The sequence below is a fragment of the Drosophila persimilis genome, unplaced genomic scaffold (genome assembly GCF_003286085.1).
Source record: "Drosophila persimilis strain 14011-0111.01,24,50 unplaced genomic scaffold, DperRS2 tig00003933-arrow-pilon, whole genome shotgun sequence".
Classification (NCBI taxonomy): Eukaryota; Metazoa; Arthropoda; class Insecta; order Diptera; family Drosophilidae; genus Drosophila; species Drosophila persimilis.
Window position 1 is genome coordinate 4,940,858 of NW_020825706.1, and position 14,498 is coordinate 4,955,355.

Below are 14,498 nucleotides of genomic sequence, written 5' to 3' on the forward strand. Positions count from 1 at the left end.
AGATTTCGTAGGAGTTGATAAGTGGAATCATGTTTTGGCCAAAAGCAACACGATATGGGCTACTTTTGACGGCTGCATGCACACTGGATTGATTGGGCTTAATGTACGCTTTGATAGCAGCGAGTACCGAGGGATTTACCCGTTCTGAGGCATTGGTTTGGGGAGCGTAGGCGGCGGTGTTCGAATGTCGAATTTGGTATTTCGCTAACAGATCCTTGAACTTGTGTGACTTGAATTGAACGCCGTTATCTGACACTATCACTTCCGGGACTCCAAAGCAATGAAACAGGTCTTCCTCCATGAACCATGAAGGTCTCCCCTGCTTTGCCCATTGGCATAACATCTAAATATAAGTCCACGGCCGCGGCCTCCAACAAAAAAACGCGCAAACAATATCAAACAATAAACGTCGAATTGTACCCTTAAAAACGGAGCAATTATTTTCTTGTGAATACTGGAGTCAGAGTTGCTGAAAAAGCTCGGAAGCTTCCAACAAGTACTAATTATTTCAAAATTAAAAAAAAAGTAAATTTGTAGCTACAGATGTTGCTAGTACGGAGAACTAAACTAAGTCCAGGGCCTGGCTTTGCTTTCGATCCGACATATTTCATTCAACTTAAACCTGAGAGACTACTTCGATTGAGTTTCTTGTGTGTTTGTAATTCTATTTATTGTATGAAAATTTACATTGGGGCCACGTGCGCCATGCCGCGCTTCCATTAGTTCCGAAGTCTTTCGCGTTGTTGTGCCAATGACGACGCCATCGGATGCGACCATGCCCAGAGATGTGTGGCCTTTGGATACTATTTTCAACGCCTATGACGATTGCCGTATAACCATCAACGCTTGCGAAAACTTCAACTGTTCAACCATTTCTGAAAACGCCAAAACAAAGATGTCCAATGAATCTTATCGATGTTCGATGGAATCGTTTCCACATCGTATCGTGTCGATGTTTTTGCGAGTAAGTTTAGTATTAAATACATAGTATAATACAAACTCCGGCTTTCGCGTATTGTTGGACTACGACTTCGACCGAGTTTAAATTTTTGTTTCGGGCAAAACAATGTGAACAAATCAAATGAATCTGTTTATGTAAATTCGCTTGATTGACATGCTGAAAATGTAACTTTGTATGCTACTGGTTCATGTACCAGTAACAAATGGTCGCCGCAATCGGTACTTGAACAAATTGGGCTTCGGAGATGTGAATACGTCAGAGTTTTCATTCGTACTGATTTTATTTGGGAAAATGCGAGGTTTATATACAAGTTCTATGAAAATAATTGTTTACTTAGGATTTTAGGTATGTTTAATTAGTTCCGAGTATAATATTGCTAGGGAAATATGTTATATCTATTTAGGACTAAGCAATTACTACAAATCCACCAGTGGAATATTCCAAGGGTCAGATTTATGACGGTCACAATGTGTCTCATGCAGATGGTGTGAGATTTGACCACATGCTGGTCATCCAGAATGTGTTTAATGATAGTGTTGTAAATATCTTAACAGTGTATGTACACAAATGCATGCAGCTGTCCGTTGTATATTTATTTAGGTCAGTAGTGCATGTCACATATTGATATTTAGAGCATATTATCGTTTATTTATTTAGGTGGCTGGGAAATCTTAACCTTTTATGGCTAGCTATTTGTCTACGTCTAATCATACGATTTTGTACTTTAATTGAAATCGTACATCCTCCCGACCTTTGAACATAGTATGCTCAACCATCATAAATATTGATTGTGAATGGATGCCTTGGTGCGTTTTCTTCACTAGCTGATGAGCTACGTGTATGTCTCTGCTGAGAAGTCTTGTTGTGTACCACCTTTTAACCAGATGAATCATTGAATCAATGCTTTCAAGATTGTGGGGTAACTTGAAACTTTTAGGTGGTAGCAGATTCGTTTCCATTTGATACAGATCCTTGTAGTTCCGCTTTTCATCGTTCCTTGAAACTTTATTTGTAGAATGTTCAGTTAATGTTTCGTTGAGGTCACTATCTCCGAAACGAGCGTATGATAACTGCAGAATAGTTTCCAATGTGCTCTGACTTGTGACAGTCATTAGCGAATTCCGAATGATGCATCCGGGTTGGGCCTTCAATATTCCTGAGTGTTGTGACTTAATATCCGAAATGGCATCTGCACATACCGCTGACAGCTTTAATAATGACTTTGTTGCAAAAATCTATCGACTTCTTTTATGCATGCTCAACCATAAAAATGATTTTTTTGTGTTGACTAGGTGACATAATGAGTCCGTTTTATTGTGAAACATTTGTAATTCACAACTTGCTTCGGCTGAGAACATTGTTTATTATAGCAAACAAAGTCATTGTTTGCTCTTTGATGACAGTTTTTAAATTCAGTCTCTGATAGTTCAACGAATTCGTCTCGGTGACTATTGATTGCCATATATGGTGTTTTTATTTCAAACATGCTTATCCCATTTTTATTTGGCACCGGAATCGCTGTCAATTTGTATATTTCCAGTTCGTTTGCTGAGACTAATGGAAATGTCACCTTGATAATTGCATGATCCTCTATTATAGTGCCTTCAGCTTTCATCATCTGATACACCATGATCATATTGTCGGGAGTTTCTGGAAGTGATTGATCCCGTATCTGTTCCAGTTGTTCCTTGAGTTGTCGTGGTGATATTAGCATAGGGCTAATTGTATTGTGTCGGATATCTGTCAAGACATTGATGATTTCTGCTTGCACTCGTTGAAGATTTGCAGATACTAAAGTCAACTGAGTAGACAATGTAATGTACCATTGAAAGGCGCTAAAATGATCAGCCCTTCCCTTTGATTCGGTGATAAAATCCTCAATGCGACTTAATCGTTTGGAATTTGAGATTTCAACCCCTTTTATCAAATTGATTGTAGAGTCAATCAATGATGTTTGATTTTTAAGCAAGGTTAAAAGGTGATCCTCGTTATCCTTAACCTTTGCTATAGTTTCATTTCACGGGTATATGTTGAATCTAATACGCCAAATAGACTGCTTGCGATGTTTCCCATGATGTCCAGCGGTGCCCTTTGCCTCCGTGTTCTTGCTGTTAATGTATTTTCAGCTTGCAGGTCCTCTTCTATATGTTTGAAGTGCTGATACATACTGGTGCATGCGTCTACTAGTTGAAGTTGTGTGCATAGATGTCCAATTTTTGTAGTCCCCATGGTGAATGAGTTCATGTCTTTCCAATAGGGCTTTAAATTGTAGTAGACAATGATGGTCCAGTCAGTTGTCGCAAGTTGGCTGGTTCCTACTCTTTCAAAGTATATACCCGGTTTTGATCCAAACTGGGTTATGTTGATTGACTGTGCCATTGCTAACGGTAACAGCAACAACATTACAAGCATTGTCATGGTTAACGACAACTTATTCGGCTGTGTCCTTTTCCTAAGTTGTCTGTCCTCGGATGCTTCTTCGTTTTCTGATGGATCATCTATCGGATGTTTATGTGTGGGTTCCTCTTCGTTGAATAGTGGAGCAACATGTTGGATCTCTCGTTTGAAAATCCCCTTTGCCGTTTTTACTTCCACTACTCGTACAAAATTGTTTTTGCCATGAAACAATCGAATGATTCTTCCTGGTGGCCATTGTAATACTGGTGTATTGTCTTCCTTTAGTATTACTAATGTTCCTTCCTTAATGATAGCCGAAGACTTCCTCCACTTTTGACGCTGTTGCAACTGCTGAAGATACTCATTGGACCATTGTGTCCAGAATGAGTGTGTTGGAATACGCCTATTCCCACATTCAAATAATAACATTAAATAATATTATCGATATGTTAGGTATTATTATTATGAGTTAGTCTGGTCACACTTGAAGTGTCGATGCTCTCTCTTCTTTTGTGATCTCAAGTGTGTGGACCGGTGGTGCAGCAAAAAGTAATCAAGAAATACATAAATAATCTTTAAAGAAAAACATAACTTGGTACTGTCTTCCGTTTACTAATTGTCATAGCCAGTCTACCAATAGGTTATGGGCCCAGTCCACGCCAATTTAAATAAATTAAATTAATAACAAATAGTTGTGAAATTAGTTCCGCGTGCGTTCTTGTGTAGTTTTTTTTTGTAGTGTGTGTGTGTATAATATATACATACATAGAAAATGGAAAGAAATAAGCAACATATTAAGCCTTTTTGTGGCGAGAAATATTCTATATGGAAATTTAGAATCAGAGCTTTGTTTGCTGAATTAGAGGTGCTCCAAGTAGTCGATAACATAATGCCTAACGAAGTAGATGATAATTGGAAAAAGGCAGAGCGCTGTGCGAAGAGCATTTTAATTCAATATTTAGGCGACGCATTTCTAAACTTCGCGGCAGGCGACATTTCGGCACGTGATATTCTGAAGAATTTAGACGCCATATATGAGCGTAGAAGCCTTGCGTCGCAATTAGCTGCACGTAAACGTTTAATAACACTCAAACTCTCAAGTGAAATGACACTTTCGAGTCATTTTGTTATTTTTGATGAAACAGTGAGTGAGTTGTTAGGGGCGGGCGCTAAAATGGATGAGATGGACAAAGTGGCACATTTGCAACAGACTCTACCTTCAACCTATAATGGAGTCATCACGGCAATCGAAACTTTGTCAGATGAAACTCTATCATTAGCATTTGTAAAAAATAAATTGTTCGACTACGAGACCAAATTAAGAAATGAAAGTACTGATACAAGTAGTAAAGTCATGAAGGCAGTTGTAAGAAATAATAACAATTTTAATAATCGTAAAACGTTTGGATCTAGAAACACACGGCAAAAGATATTATTTAAGGGAAAAGCTAGAAGTAATATTAAATGCCATCACTGTGGCAAAGACTGTTACCAGTTTATAAGGTTAAATCAAAACAAAGAAAATTATAAACATAATAAACAAGCTCAGCTTGCAGCATCGGGCCACGGGTGAAAAAGAGTGATCAAATAAATAATGAACTCGGTTTTATACTCGATTCTGGTGCAACGGATCATTTGATCAATGATGACTCGCTGTACGCCGATTGCATCGAATTGGAGCAGCCAATTAAAATCGCTGTGGCAAAAGAAGGCGAGTTTTTATATGCCACTAAGCGTGGAATTGTGCGGCTGCACAATGGACACAATATCACACTGGAGGATGTGCTCTACTGCAAGGAGGCAGCAGGAAACCTCATGTCTGTCAAGCGTCTGCAACAGGCAGGGATGTCAATTAAGTTTGACTGTGGTGGTGTCTCCATATCAAAAAATGGAGTAATTGTTGTTAAACATACAGGTATGTTGGATATACCTGTAGTCAAATTCCAGTTATATAAAACGACCCTTGTTTGTAATACATTCAGATGTATATGGCCCCATTAAACCAGTTACACTAGACGATAAAAATTATTTTGTGATCTTCGTAGATCAATTTACACATTATTGTGTAACCTATTTGTTAAAATATAAATCAGATGTATTCAATGTATTTAAAGATTTTGTAGCAAAGAGCGAGGCTCATTTTAATTTCAAGATTGTCAATTTTTACATTGACAACGGTAAAGAATACTTGTCGAATGAAATGCGTGAGTTCTGCGTTAATAAAGGAATAAGTTATCATTTGACAGTGCCACATACACCTCAGTTGAATGGTGTTTCGGAGCGAATGATAAGAACCATTACAGAGAAAGCTCGTGCTATGGTAAATGGTGCAAAATTAGACAAAAGTTTTTGGGGTGAAGCTGTGCTAACTGCAACATATCTAATCAACAGAATTCCAAGCAAAGCACTTGGTGATTGTAAAATGACCCCATATGAGCTGTGGCACAATAGAAAGCCCAATTTAAAATTTTTAAGAGTGTTCGGTTCAACCGTCTATGTGCACAACAAAATTAAAAAAGGTAAATTTGATGAAAAATCATTCAAAGCTATCGTGATAGGGTATGAACAAAATGGACTCAAATTGTGGGATGTCATTAAAGGAAAAGTTATTGTTGCAAGAGATGTTGTCGTAGACGAGACTAATATGCTTTATTCTAGAGAAGTAAAATTTGAAACAGATTTCCCGAAAGAGAGTAAGGAAAGAAGTCAACAAGAATTCCTGAATGAGAGTATGGAATCTGATCAGTTTAATTTCCCGAATGATAGTACGGAATGTGGAATCCTGAATGAGAGTAAGGAATGTGATCAGTTTTATCCCCCAAATGATAGTACGGAATGTGGAATCCTGAATGAGAGTAAGGAATGTGATCAGTTTTATCTCCCGAATGATAGTACGGAATGTGGAATCCTGAATGAGAGTAAGGAATGTGATCAGTTTAATTTCCCGAATGAAAGTACGGAATGTGAAATCCTGAATGAAAGTAAGGAATGCGAAAAGCTGAATTTTCCGAATGAAAGTAGGAAAAGAAAAACTGATTTCCTGAATGATAGTAAGGAATTATATATCCCGAATGAGAGTAAGGATTGTGAAAAAGCTGATCAGCCAGATAATTGTCGTGAAGAAAATAAGGAAACTAATATAATTAGTAGAAAAAGTGAGAGGTTAAAGTCTAAGCCGAAGGTGTCTTATAAAGAACATAATAAAAGCTTTAACAAATTTATATTAAATGCCCATATAATGTTTGATGAAGTTCCAAATTCTTTTGATGAAATAAATTTTAGGAATGATAAATCTGATTGGGAGGAGGCAATAAATACAGAGTTAAATGCCCATGAAATTAATAACACCTGGACAATTATAAAGAAGCCAGAAAACAAAAATATTGTAGACAGTAGATGGGTATTTTCCATTAAATATAATGAACTAGGAGTCCCAATAAAATACAAAACTAGACTGGTTGCAAGAGGATTTACTCAAAAGTACCAAGTAGACTATGAAGAAACATTTGCTCCCGTTGCTAGAATTGCCAGTTTTAGGTTCGTACTATCATTGGCAGTCCAGTTTAATTTGAAAGTCCATCAGATGGATGTTAAAACAGCTTTCCTCAATGGTACATTAAGTGAGGAGATATATATGCGGCCTCCTCAGGGCGTATTATGCGGTGCCGGGCATGTAAGTTAACGTACCCAATTCTATTGAGCTCTTATACGAGTTGTAAACAATCTTTGGCTTTCCAAAACGAAAACAATTTCAATCTTGGGCCTCCGCCTAATTGATTTCTAAGATGTACAATCTCAAGCGCCCCCGCCGCAATTCCAATCTTTGACACTCGCCTAAATGGAAAACCAATGTTTGCCCACACCCGGCTTCTCATAAACAATCTCACTCCCGGCTTTCTGCAGATCCTGCACTTTAGGCATTTTACAGTTCTCTCTTTGGATGACGAAATCCAATACTCGGGATGGCGAAATCAATTTAAATGTTTATAGAAAAACTATTCCCGAAAGGGATCAACGATGCAAAGATCAGAAAGCTCAAGTCAGTCTTGATCCAGCAGCGACACCGCAAAGTCTAGCTAAAAATTAAGATCGCGCAATCCCTTTGCCCGGAATTCCTTTGTGACCCTCTACTTAAATCTATATCAGTGAAGTTCGAAGTAAAATAAAAACTTTTTAAAAACACAATCCGCTACCGCAGTTATTTAATTGGCGCCCAACGTGGGGCGACGTTGTATAAAAAGCACCGAATGATAAAAGTGTTGCGTCGTGCCGAAACCCGAAGGACAATTAATTAATGGAATAAATCCTTCAAATTTAAAAACGCGGAGTGACTGTGTGATATAAGATAAAAAAAAGTGAGATAAAAAGGAAACAAACCGGAGCTTAGGGTGTGCAAAAATAAATACAATATACAATACAAATACAAATACAAATACAATGCAAAATACAAATAAATACAAAAGCTAATCAAGACAATTCATAAATACAAAAAAACCAAAAAAACCCAAAGTTTTTAAACAAAACCAACCAAACCAAAACACAAAGAAAGTGAAACTATCAGCGAAACCAAAGAAGGAAGACCCCCAGAAGACCCAGTTAAACAAAGAAATTTAAGAAGGAAGACCCATTCAAAGACCTGTCAGCCAAATCAAGAAGGAAGACCTGTTCGAAGATCTGTCAGCCAAACTAAGAAGGACGACTCCTACCGGATAGTTCGTGAGCAAAAGTTGTATTAATAAATATATAAGTTCAATTAGGTTATATTAGATTATAAAAACTAACATATAAGAAAAATTAAAGGTGGATCAATTAACTTTAGATTTTGAAAAACTAAAAATGATTAACTCTCAAACAAGGACCGATCTCACTGCAGATCTGGTCAAACAATTGATAGCACTTCAAATTTCACAAGTAAAAGAGCAAATTGTAAATTTAAAACAACAAATAGAAACTAAATCCGATCAGGTATCAGATTATCAGGCAGAAACAATAGACGAGACAATAAAAGATGACACCACATTAAAGGTAATAGAATCCCTACCAATTTTCAATGGTGGATTAAACCAATATGTAGGATGGAGGGAAGCTGCAGAAACTGCAGTGAAGTTATATAAGAAAGGAAGTAAGCAATATTATATTGCATTAACAATTTTGAGAAACTAAATAACAGGACCAGCACATGACGCACTGACCAACCACGGGACAGTTTTAAATTTTGATGCCATACTTTCACGACTTGACTTTGTTTACAGTGACAAGAGACCAATTTACATAATAGAACAGGAGTTAAGCGTTCTCCGACAAGGGAACCTTTCAATTATAGATTTCTATAACGAAGTTAACAAGAAAATGACCTTGTTAATAAATAAGACAATAATGACTCACGGAAAGGACAGTGAAATCACCAAAGAATCAAATAAAAAATTAGAGACAATGCCTTACGCATTTTTGTCACTGGCCTAAACGGCGGCATTGCTGAAATCCTATTTTCATTGAATCCCCCAGATTTACCGAATGCCTTGGCAAAGGTACAGGAATTGCAATCTAATAACATTCGGGCCCAATTTGCCTACCAATTCAGCGGCCCCAGAAATTCAGGGAATAATAATTACAATACCTTAAGATTCAACCAACGACAACCTAGGACTAATAGTTCACCATTCGACCAAAAAAGGGATTTTCAGAGGAATAACATGTCTTGGGGACAACCCTATTTCTTGGGTAATAGACAACAAAATCAGGCCCCAGAACCAATGGATGTAGACGAATCGATACAAATTCGGAACCGACAGAACAGCAATCAATTCAGGGGAAATAATAATAATAGAAATTATCGGGAGAATACTAACGGTTATTATAGGAGAAATAATAACAATTATAACCAAGCTCAGCATTTTAGGGCAAACGTAGTACCGAATAATCAGTCCAACGACAATCAAGCGCAGAAACGAAAGCCAAACGAAATGTCGGAACAACCGGCTAATAAAGCAATGAGGATAAATAACATTGAGGAGGATCATTTTTTAGATCAGCCCCCGAAGTAGGTCTGCCCTACTTAAAAAGAGTAGATAAACGAGGGGGAACGTTGTGAGTTGCTGCGGACACCGCAACTCTAAGGTTATACCCGATACTAAGTCAGTATGGCTCTCCTCCGGCAGACGCCGCTAATATTTAACGACACGACAAAGAGTGCGTGCGAGAGAGACAGAAAATCAGTCTGAGCGTGACGTCGGGCGCTGCGTAGCCACTGCAAATTGATTTGTTCCTTTTGGCTAAAAAAATGGTCTGATCTGATCCAGATTCAGCAATCTAATAGATATGGTCATTATCTATGATTCTGCGTTTTTAGTTTTCTCAAATCTGCAATATTGTGGATGCAACAGATTTTCGTCCTTTGTGGGGGCGGATGGGGGTGGGGCGAAATTCTGAGATATACGTTTTATAGTGACATCTTAAAGGAGTGTGTGCACCAAATTTGGTTACTCTAGCCTTAATAGTCTCTGAGATTTGTGGTTGCCTCAGATTTTCGACCTTTGCGGGGGCGGAAGGGGGTGTGGCGAAATTTGGACATGAAACGGTCAAGGTCCGATATCACAGGAGTGTGGATACCAAATTTGGTTGCTCTAGCTTTTATAGGTTCTGAGATCCTTGAACTCATATTTTGCAATTGGCAAAACCGACCATGAAACCTGTGTGTTAGAGTGAGACAGAGCGAGAAAGAGTGAAATTGTTTTCGTGATTCTGGCTGTAATAATTATACAATCTGGTTCAGATTTTGCACTCTAGAAGATATAGTCATCTTCTACGATTTTGCGTTTTTAGTTTTCTCGTATCGTCGAAATTGTGGATGCCACAGATTTTCGCCCTTTGTGGGGGCGGAAGTGGGCGGGGCAAAGTTTTGAAATATTTTTGGAGCAGTGACATATCACAGAAGTCTGGATCCAAAACATCGTTGCTCTAGCTCTTATAGTCTTTGAGCATTAGGCGCTGAAGGGGACGGACAGACGGACAGACGGACGGACGGACAGACAGACAGGGCTCAATCGACTCGGCTATTGATGCTGATCAAGAATATATATACTTTATAGGGTCGGAAACGATTCCTTCTGGACGTTACACACATCCACTTTTACCACAAATCTAATATACCCCAATACTCATTTTGAGTATCGGGTATAAAAAATAAACAGAGAATTAAAAGTTTTTATAGATACGGGAGCAACTTCCTGTTATATAAAAAAAGGAATTTACGAAAATAAAAAAGAACTATCAATTTATAAGAAAGTTGCTACAGTGAATGGGTTTTCAATAATTAAATATTTCCATAATATAACTATTTTCAACACAAAACAAGTGTTTTATGAAATAGATGGAATGGAGGCAGATTTACTAATAGGATTTAACCTATTAAAGAAAATCGGAGCTGTTATTGATACAGGAAAGGGGACTTTAAGTTATAAAGACAATGAGGAGAAACTAATATATGACGAGGTCCTTTTTTTAAACAAATTAACCTTTATAGAAGGAAAAACCATCCTTCCGTTGAAGGAATATATAATAAAAAAATATTTTGAAGAAGAAAAAGAAATGAAAAGTGATTCAGTAAAGGTAGAAGGAAGTTTATATAGCTTGGGATCAAAAAATCCTGAGCACGCCGACGAAGAATTATCCGTCAATAGTTTGGGATTCAAATATCCTGAACCCGCCGTCGTTGAATTATCCGACATCCAAAGTTTTAATAGTTTGGGATTAAAGAATCCTGAACACGCCGTCGTTGAATTATCCGACAATGAAAAATTTAAAAGTTTGGGATGCAAAAATCCTGAACGCGCCGTCGTAGAAATATCCAACATTCAAAATTATGCAAATTCTGAATTGAAAAAAATGAAATTGTATAACACAATAACCTACAAAGAGGACAATTTAGAGAATCTCAGAGAGAAAATGGTATCTATCATCGAAGAAGACCATGCCAATATAAATTTACAGTTACCGTTCAGAACGGATATAAAAGGAGAGATTAACACTGAACATGATAGACCGGTATATGGCAAGCAGTATCCATACGCTTATTCGGTTAACGATTTCGTTAATAACGAAATAAGTAAAATGTTAGATGAAGGTATAATCAGACCTAGTAAAAGCCCATATAATTCACCGGCAATAGTAGTACCAAAGAAGGGAGTAAATGAGGACGGAACTCCTAAACATAGATTAGTAATAGACTTTAAGAAACTTAATGAAAACACCATACCGGATAGATACCCTATGCTAGATCCTTCAGTAATCCTTGCCAATTTAGGTAAGGCAAAGTATTTCTCGGCCATTGATTTAGAGTCAGGTTTCTATCAGATTTTAATGAGGGAATCGGATATTGAAAAAACATCTTTTTCCATGAATAACGGCAAATATGAATTTCTACGAATGCCTATGGGATTGACGAACGCTCCCAGAATTTTCCAAAGGGCAATGGACGATATACTTAGAGAACAAGTTGGGAAAACTTGTCACGTTTATATGGACGATATAATAATATTTTCAAAAACTATAGAACAACATTATAAAGATCTAATTCATATAATACAGATATTGCAAAACGCTAACATGAAAATTTCCCTAGAAAAGTCTAAATTCTTTCAATTGGAAACCAAATTTCTGGGATACATTGTTTCCCAAAATATCATTAAAACAGATCCAGACAAAATCTCCACAATACAAAACTATCCAATTCCTAAAAATATCAGAGAGCTACGTAGCTTCTTAGGACTAACAGGGTATTACAGAAAATTTGTCCGAAATTATGCTACAATTGCCAAACCATTAACAAAATATCTGAGTGGAGTAAATGGGAAAGTTTCACGAAGGGCATCCAAGAAAACATTAATACAGCTGGATGAACCAGCAATTGGAGCATTTAATAATTTAAAGGACAGTGTTGAGACAACGAGCTTTTTCGCTGACTATGATTGTTCAATAATTACACAAATTATTAATTTCCGAAAACGTTATAAATTTTATTATAGGTATTTTGTGTGTTGAGGGTGGCCGAAGATGCCAGAGCCTTTTACAATAGTATTAGAGTGACACACTTGGATGAGGCAAGCGAGCCGATCTCGAGCCAAAGTAATAGATTGGGGACAAAAGGGTCTGTTCTCCAACTATATCAAGCGGTAACTGCTAGAGCAGGCGCAGCTGCTGACGGCTTAGCGACGGCATAGGAAAGAAAAGATAACAAGAGCGAGCATAGATAAGAATAGATGATTAAATGAGAGCATGTTGCTGAGCGAGCATAGATAAAGCTACGCTTACGTTACGTTTGTTTAGTATAATGACCAAAATAGAAAAGAAAGTGAATTGATAGGCAATAAAACAATGGTATAAAATTTACACTCGGGCTTCGCCCGAACATACTCCCCCCGTGGAAGGATCCATGCCTTTCACCTCATCTCGTAGAGGCAATAGACATAGTTTTGCAAGTGCTCTTCGGCTAACACCTGTAGCCATCCTGATCAAGGCGACTCGAGATACGCCATCAGCTCCTGGGATGAGCTCGAGGATTCTCGCTAGAGGCCACTTCAGAGGAGGGAAGTTCTCGTCCTTAACAAGAACGACATCATTGACGTGAAGCTCAGGATTCCGGGTGCGCCACTTCGTTCTTTCTTGAAGACTGGTTAAATACGATTGGCGCCAGCGAGACCAAAAGATTTGCTGAAGCTGTGTGACCTTCTGCCAACGGTCCAAGCGATCGACGTTTAAATGAACCAAGTCAGGCTCCAAGAAGGTTGTGATAGGGGCGCCAACTAGAAAATGGCTGGGCGTGAGTACATCGAGATCTGCAGGGTTCTCTGAAAGAGGAAACAATGGCCTTGAATTAATGATTGCACAGATATTGCACGCGAGAGTGCGCAGCTCATCAAATCCAAGAAGCGAGGATCCGAGGGCACGTCGAAGATGATGCTTAGCAAGCTTGACTGACGCCTCCCACAATCCTCCAAAATGTGGCGATCTAGGAGGAATGAAACGCCAATCGATGCAATCGTTGAGAAAAGCTTGATGCACGGCTTCTTGATGACTGTCGCTTAGGAATAGCGACTTAAGTTCCGCCAGTTCGTTCCGCGCTCCAACAAAATTTGTGGCATTATCTGACCAAATACGAATCGGTCTTCCACGGGTGCAAATGAAACGGCGAAGAGCAGAGAGGAACGCAGATGTTGTAAGATCCTTCACAAGCTCGATGTGAACCGCCTTGGTGGAGAAGCATATAAAAATGCTCATGTAGCACTTTAGTGGGGGCCGGTTTCGAACTTCTGATTTATACAGGAACGGACCGCAATAGTCCACGCCGGTAACTAAAAATGCACGAGATTCGCTGACTCTGTCCACCGGAAGATCTGCCATTATTTGCTCGAGAGTTCGAGGCTTCACTCTAAAGCATCTGACACACTTTTGGATTACGTGTGCTACGGTCTTTCGGCCACCGATTGGCCAGTACGTTTGACGAATGATGGCTAATAGCGACTGGGGTCCAGCGTGAAGGTGCTTTTCGTGTAAGTGCCGTATCAGAGCAGAAGTGATGGAATGATTCTTGGGCAATATTATGGGATGCCGTGCTTCAAAGTCCAAGGTAGAGTTTTTAAGACGCCCTCCAACTCGAAGCAAACCGCAATCATCTAAAAATGGCGAAAGAGAGGCGATCGAGCTTGAAGCCTTGATGTCCTTTCGCGTTTCCAGGGCTCTTATTTCAGTGGATAGACGAGATTGTTGAGTAAGACGAATAAGCAGTTCGGTTCCCAAACGCAAGTCCTCCACAGTTATTCCAGACTTTCGTCGATGAATGAATTTGCATACATACGCAAAAATTCGTTGCATTTTGGGGAAGGAATTTACAAACTTTGATTCTTCCACCAAATATCTTGACGCGCAGTTTGTAATTAGTATGGTTTTTCGTGCCTCCAAAACCGGCTCTGGAAGAGCAGGTGTACTTGGCCATTGATCCTTACTGGCTGTCAAGTATGTAGGTCCATACTTCCAAAGATGAGAATTGATGAGCTCAGCTGGTAATGATCCTCGAGAAAGCATATCGGCAGGGTTTAGATCAGTTGGCACGTGCAGCCAAGACATTCCAGATGTGAGTTCCTGA